The sequence below is a fragment of the Miniopterus natalensis genome, chromosome 11, assembly GCF_054644295.1.
Source record: "Miniopterus natalensis isolate mMinNat1 chromosome 11, mMinNat1.hap1, whole genome shotgun sequence".
Classification (NCBI taxonomy): Eukaryota; Metazoa; Chordata; class Mammalia; order Chiroptera; family Miniopteridae; genus Miniopterus; species Miniopterus natalensis.
The window spans coordinates 11692409-11699934 of NC_142091.1; the positions used below are offsets into that span (position 1 = coordinate 11692409).

The following is a 7526-nucleotide window of genomic DNA, read 5'->3' on the forward strand; positions in this document are numbered from 1 at the left end:
CTCCCTCATTACCTGAGTAAGATGGTTTCACCCTCACTCAGCTTCTCACCCTTCCTTTCTGATTCTATGAGACCATCTCCAAGCCACAGACTAGTTCTTGTGCCTGCATTATGTTGAATCACTCTGAGGGAGCTGAGGAGAGACAGAGCCAGAGAAACTGGGTTGATCTATATGATAAATTAAGAAGAAGACCCAACTTGGGCCTGGCATAATGGCTCCTGCAAAGAAACGTGGCAAAAAAAAGAAAGGCCATCTGCCATCAACAAAGTAATGACCCCAGAATAGATCATCAACATTCACAAGGGCATCTATGGAGCGTGTTTCAGGAAGTGTGCCCTTCGGGCACTCACAGAGATCTGGAAATTTGCCATGAAGGAGAAGGGAACTCCAGACACGCGCATTAGCACCAGGCTCAACAAAGCTACCTGGGCCAGAGGGGTAAGGAATGTCCCATAGCACATCCAGGTGTGGTTGTCCAGAAAGCCTGATGAAGATGAGGGTTCACCAAGAAGCTCTATATGTTGGTCCCCTAGGTCCCTGTCACCACTTTAAAAACTCCACAAGCAGTTAATGTGGATGAGAGCTAATTGCTGAATTTATTAAGAAAATGCCTGTGGGGAAGTAAGTAAGGAAGGGGCTGGGCAGGCCAGGGAGGGCTGTGAGGCCACAATGCAGGTCTGGCCCCTGAAGGAGAGAGGGAAGGTGAGGTGGAAGCACCCTAGTTTGGCCTACCATGCAGTCTGAGGGAGGTTCAGTCAAGCTATTGAGAGTCCTTGACTCAAAGTCACTGACAAAGGGGTTCCCTGAGTCCCAGGAATAGGTCTGCCTTAGCATCTCAGCCACACACAGGCAGTGATGGGAACAGCCCATGGAAGTATGGCCTGTGGGTTTGAATGGGCAGCAGCCAGGGTCCTTGGTCAACAACCAAGGCACAATCAGTAACAGAAGGTCTACGAGACACATCCTAACAGCCACCTCAGAGGGAAAGAGAGATAGACAACCATGGGGCAGAGGCCCAGGTGTGGGTCGGTGGAGAGAGCTGTGGAATGAAAGAATGCAGAGCAGTATGGAAATACGAGCGTTGAGAACATAAATTAAAAATTATAACCTCGTAATGGTTCTTGAGCGATACAAGTTATAAATTGGAAATTCTTTATATTTTTGGCTACCTGAGCTATGCCTCCCAGTGTGGTTGAGCCTGAGGCTAGTTTTGGTATTTACCAAGTCACCTTATAAAATATGATGCCTACAATATAGCAGACATGGTTCTTAGTGCTTTATGACTGTTAACCCATTTAAACCTCACAACAAACCAGTGATGTCTGATTGTTATGCCCTTCACACAGGTGAGGAAATGGAGGCACAGAGAGGCTGAGTAACGCCTGAAGTCAGAGTCAGGAAGTGGTGGAGCTGGGCTTTGAACACCAGAGTCTGTGCTCTTGCCTCATACACCAGGCTGCCACCCACCCCTGACCACACTGTGTCTTTTGTTCCCTTCTCCCCACCCCTCTCCTCTGCATTATAGCCTCACTTGGGCAGACCAATCTGCAGCATGCAGCCACTCCACACTCTGATCTCAAACTCTCCTGTATAGTCCTTGAGGCCCCGCTCTCCCTGAGCTCTCCGAAGCACTTAGCTCAGGCCAGCACAGGTGGACACTACATATCTGCTAATTCTGGGCTTGGATCATCTTCTGAAGCATTTGCATTGTATAATCCCCCAACTCTGCTTAGTTATTTGGGGCTTGCCTGGTTCAGAGTGCACTCTGGAGCAGGGCTGAGGTTCATTATGGGTGAGGAGAAACATCTCCATTTTCAGTGTTACCTATAGCGAGCGGTATCCCACACAGTCTGGAGGTGTAACCACACCTTCATGTTATTCAGTGATCTTTCTTTTTTCCTGTCTCTTACTAAAGTCTTCAGCCTACTGCTTAAATGTAGGATTAAGTACCACACACAGATGCCTGCATTGCTTAGTTGCTGCCAAGTGGGGCCCCAGGCACCTTTGAGGGTCTGCCCTTGCCCGAGGGTCCCCATGCCCAAGAGAGTGCAGCATTAAACAGCAGATAAAAACACCATGGCAGGTTGAGAGAACATTTTTATATTTTAAAACAAATAAATAAATAAATAAATACTACTCCTTCTAAAAAAAAAAAGCATCGTGGCCATTAAGAGGTGGAGTGAATATTCAGTATTCCAGGCCCTCAAGTTCTGCCTGACCCTTTGGACAACGCTACCAACCCAGGCAGGCCCAGCACTGAACACAGCGGTCTACGTGGTGTGACAGGTGATGTGGCTGACTCAGCAAGGAAGCTGATTGCATTTTCTGCTTTTCAAGAGATTATTATAAGCAGCCAATAGGAAAAAAAATTTAATGGTAAAAAATCACTTCAGCCCCTAGGACATGCTGTGTTATTTCCACAAATTTTTCAAACATTTAGAATGTATAAGAGGTGTTATTTATGGGAATAAATAACAACATTTATGGGCTTTTCACTGAGAATGTGATCAGCTTTGTGCAATCCCCTGCGCATGCTGGGGAGGAGGCCTCCCAGACAGTCTGAGGCTGGGTCCTGTGGGAGGACAGGGCTCATAGGGGCAGATTTGGTCCCATGCACCTGCCCAGGAGCATTTCCAGAAGAACCACCGGCCCAAACTGACCCCTTCATGTCTGCTGCTGGACTGAAATCCACTCCCCCCACAAAGGGGAAGTATTTCAGGGCCTTCATTAACACTATAGAGAGAATTAATCAACTAGTTTTTTTCCATGATGTCAACCTCCTGGGGGTTCCGAAGCAGTAAGAGTTTGGATTGAAAGAAAGCTGAAAGAGAAGTATCAGTACGAGGACCAGCCTGAATTGGGCTTAGTGAGGAAATGCTTTGGTAGGTGAAGGAAAGAGAAGGGGAAGGAGTTGGAGGTACAAGGCTACAAAACCCTGTAATTTGCCATCAAAAGTTATCCCTGTCAGCGTCCTCTCCCAGTGGTTCACCCCTTTCCCACCCTGGCCCAGCCCTGTCCTCCAGCTTCAGAGCTTTCCTGCCAAGTCAAACCATCATTCTTCCCCCAGTCTCAGAAACCACCCACCCACCCTCCTCTACAGTGAGTATCCTTTTTTGTTGAAGGATTTTAACAATTGAAACACTGAGCATGATATTAAATTATGTTCTGCTCTAGATGAGGGCACATCTGGGCACCTCGTGAGATCCTCAGGGCCACCAGGATTCTGCTTATGAGAAACCTAGAGGTCCTCCTTTAGGAAAACTTCACTCTAAAAAAAGGAGTGTGGAGGGAAAATGGCTCTTCTGGAATCAGCTGCACAGAGTGATCCTGAGTGCAGGCCTACACCTGCCCTTGGAGCCCAGGCCCAAGCTCTGGGGTATGGAGTCTCCTGTGAAAGAAAGGCAGGATGGTGATGGTGATGGTGATGGTGATAGTGATGGTGATGGTGGTGATGGTGGTGATGATGGTGATGGTGGTGATGCTGATGATGGTGATGGTGAGGGTGATGGTAATGGTTATGGTGACGGTAATGGTGATGATGGTGATGGTGGTGGTGGTGGTGATGGTGATGGTGATGGTGATGATGGTGATGGTGATGACCATGAAGCACAGCTTTATGAAGATCTGCACAGGGCTTGGACAAGGACTGGAGGCACCGGTAGCTGTTGCTATAGCATGGCACATGAGCCGCGGCAACCTTGGGCCATTAGCACTGCAGCAATGGCCTTCAGGCTGGGTGGACACAGTGGACTCCAGTGGCAGCTCTAGATGAAGGCTGTGAAGAAAATGTCTAACCCACCACAGGGGAATCAACATCTTGTAAAATCCTTGTTAGACCTATGAGGCATACTTTGTGAACTCCCAGAACCATTTAGGAGGTCTTAAAAGGGGTGGGAGTGGAATTCCCCAAGAATGAGAGGGCACAGAGACAGAGAAACCCTGATGGCCCTGTTTTTGCTGCCACACTGGTGTACCTGGACAGGTAAGGAGTCTGAGGAGGGAGAGTGGGCCTCATGGGATTATGTAGCTTCTTTTACTTACAACTCTGTCTTCACACAGAGATCATCTTCCTCAGAAAGCTATTGGAAAGTGCTAGGCAAAGGCTCTAAGGGAAAAGATGGGATGTTTTCCCTTTACCCCAAAACTGCACATTGACCAGCTTCCTGATCTATTATGACACCTTCTTGGCAAACATTTCAAAGAGTCAGCTCATGGCATGTATTTTACCAAATGTTCAAACATTTTCTTTACCATAAAGTCATAATGCTTCCCAGAAAGGAGGGGTAGGAGGGATGCTCAATCAATAGAGATGGAATTAGTTAATTCATTGCAGTTTCAATGATCTCAGTTCCTGAAACTGTGGGGCAGCTTTTAAAAATAAAATTCTTCTCGCTGGCTGGTGGTTTCTGCCTGTCACGAAGATGATGCCAGTTGTTAGAGATCTGCGTTAAGTATAGCCTCAGGCTCACATTATCTAATTAGATCCCATCAACCTCAGCCTAAAATGTTGTGCTGTGGCTAGAAAACAAGGAATGGAAAGCATATTTAGCCTCGGTTAGGGAGCCTTCCCTACTCCTACGTTTTGGGACTGCCTCAACTCAAATGATCTGCAATGAGGCTAACACAGCCCTGTTTCTCTGGGCTCCCTCTCCTCTCCTGGGGGCATTTCTTGCCCACACTGTGTTGAGAGTGTTACCTGAAGTCTGCCTCCTTGTGAGCTGAAGGGAAGGGAGCCAGGCACTGAGAGAGTGAACGACTTTGCTGTTGCCACCTGCTAATCCTCAACCAGTTCTTAAGCCTCTGCCTTTCCATCTCCTGTTGAAAACTCATTGTCATATAGGACAATGTCTTCTCTCCTCACTTCTGTGCTCCCCAAACTCCTGATTCACCTGTACTCAGTGGCAATGCCAAAGGGTAGCTCTCAGCCTATTTCCATCAGCCTCTCCAAATACACCTCAAATTTTAAAAAGAGGCTGTTATTGCACAAGAACAATTGATATTTGCCACTGGGATGTAAATAGCATCTTTATTCAATGGAGTTCCTTTTATTAATCTGCTACATACACTGTAAAAAAAACAAAACTAAAACAGGGTTCCAAGCAAATGCTCCTTCACAACAAGGCCCTTGATGCATTTCAAAATAGATCCCAACTCTCAGGCAAATCTCCAATCCTGCCTAACAAATACACTTCTCCTCTGGCAAAACACGTCCCTCACTCACCTACTGGACTCTCGGGTCCACAGAGCGAACTTCTCAAGGGAGGGGGAATATTATGTTGTATTTTCTTGAAGTCATTTCATCTTTGGTGAGGTAAAGAAAACAGTAAATATATAGGATATTTTCTCTTATTATAAACATTTCCTTAAAAGATGTGACCTTTATACAACAACAATAATAACAGTGATAATAGTGTCATGTGGCATTTATAATACATACAGAGGTAAACCAGCACGGAGTTCGGGGGGCAGAAATGAAAGTGTGGTGTTGGAAGCCCTGCACCAGGCGTAGAGCAGCATACTGCCACTCGAAGGTGCGCTGAAGTGAGCTCAAAGTGTGCACTGTAAACCCTAAAGCAGCCACTATGCCAACAAACCAAAGAGTTATAGACAAAAAGCCAATAAAAGAGAGGAGATGGAATAATAATAAAAAAAACACTCAATGAAACCAAAAGAAGGCTTTAAAAGTAGGAAAGGAAAAAAGGGAACAGATGGGATAAATAAAAAACAAATAGCAAGATGGTAGATTTAAACCTAACTATATCAAGTCACATTAAATAAGATCTAAAAACTCCAATTAAAAGGCAGAGATAGTCAGATTGGATAAAAAAAGTAAGACCTAACAATATGCTGCCTGCTAGAAACTGACTTTAAATATAATGAGAAAAATTGGTTAAAATAGCCTATTATTTATTCATTATTAGTTCATGGAAATATATGTTAACACTAATCAAAAGAGAAATGGAACAGTTATATTAATATCAAAGTAGACTTTGCTGTAAAGAATATTAACAGGGATTAATAAAAAGGTCATTTTATAATTATAAATGGGCCGATTCATACAGAGGACATAATTTTAACATGTATGCACCTGCTGGCAGAACTTTACAATACATGAATCAAAACCTGAAAGAATTGTAGGCAAATCTACAATTATAATGAGAAATCTCAATGCCCTTCTCGATAACTGAGAGAATAAGTGGGCATAAAATCTGTGAGGATCTGGAAAAGTTAAACAATACTGTCAGGCACCTCAACCTAACTAAGATTTATGGAACACTCCAGCCAGGAAAGCCAGATACACACTCCTTTCAAGTGCACATGGAACATTTACCAAGACAGACTGTTCTCTGGACCATAAAACAACTTTCAATAGATTTAAAGGGATTCAAGTCAATATTATTAGTCATTAAGGAAATGGAAGTTAAAACTACAGTGAGGTACACACCTATCCAAATGGCAAAGAAGAGTGACTATGCCATAAGTACCAAGTTTTGGGGGGAATATGCAGAACCCGGAATTCCCATGCATCACTGTTGCAAATGTAAAAATCACACAATACTTTGGAAAACTGAAAATTCCTTAGAAAGTTAAGCATATATCTGCCGTATGATCCAGTCATTTCACTACTAAGTATTTACCCAAGAGAAATAAAAGCTTAGGTCCATACAAAGACTTGCATAGTAGTGATCATATCGGCTTTATTTGTAATGGCCCCCAAACTGGAAAGAAGCCATCTGCCCATCAACATAAAAATGCATAACCAAATTGTGACATTCTATGGGAAATCACACAGTAATAGAAAAGAATGAACTATTGCTTCACACAACATGATGAATCACAAAGTAATTCTGTGTGAAAGAAACTAAACAAAAAAGATTATATACTGTATGATTCCATTAATTAAAAATTCTAGAAAATGCAGACTAATCTACAACTACGGAAAGTAGATCAGTGGTTGTCTAGGGAGGGGAGGGGCAGGAGTAAGGGGTGGGAGAAAGGCATTACAGAAGAGCACAAGAAAACTTGGGGTGATGGATGTGTTCATTATCTTGATTGGGTACACAGACACGCACACACACACACATACACACAGAGCACTGAAACCAAAATAAGGTTGCAGATGCAATTAAGTTAGCTAATTAGCTAACACTCTGAGATGGGGAGATAGCCTAAATTATCCAGGTGGGCCCAGTCTCATCACAGGAATTCTTAAAAGCAGAGAATCTTTCCTGACTGTGGTCAGAGAGAGATGTCAGCATAAGATAAAGTTGACACTGTTGCTAGTTCTGAGACACAAGGATCAGAGAGAGGCCTCAGGAGCTGGAAAATACACAAAAACTGTCTCCCCTAGAACTTCCAATGCCTTGATTTCAGCCCAGTGAGACCCATGTTAGACTTTTGCCTTCTAGAACTGTAAGATAATAAATTTGGATTGATGTAAAACACTAAATTTGTGGTAATTGGTTATGGCAACCATAGGAAACTAATACATAGTACTTACTCCTAATGTTTAATATCATCATACC

At 43.8% G+C, this 7526-nt stretch overlaps 1 pseudogene; it reads left to right on the forward strand.

The window, feature by feature from the left end:
* Positions 1–211: 211 nt before the first annotated feature.
* On the forward strand, positions 212–587 carry LOC148091928 (large ribosomal subunit protein eL31 pseudogene; annotated as a pseudogene).
* Positions 588–7526: the final 6939 nt, after the last annotated feature.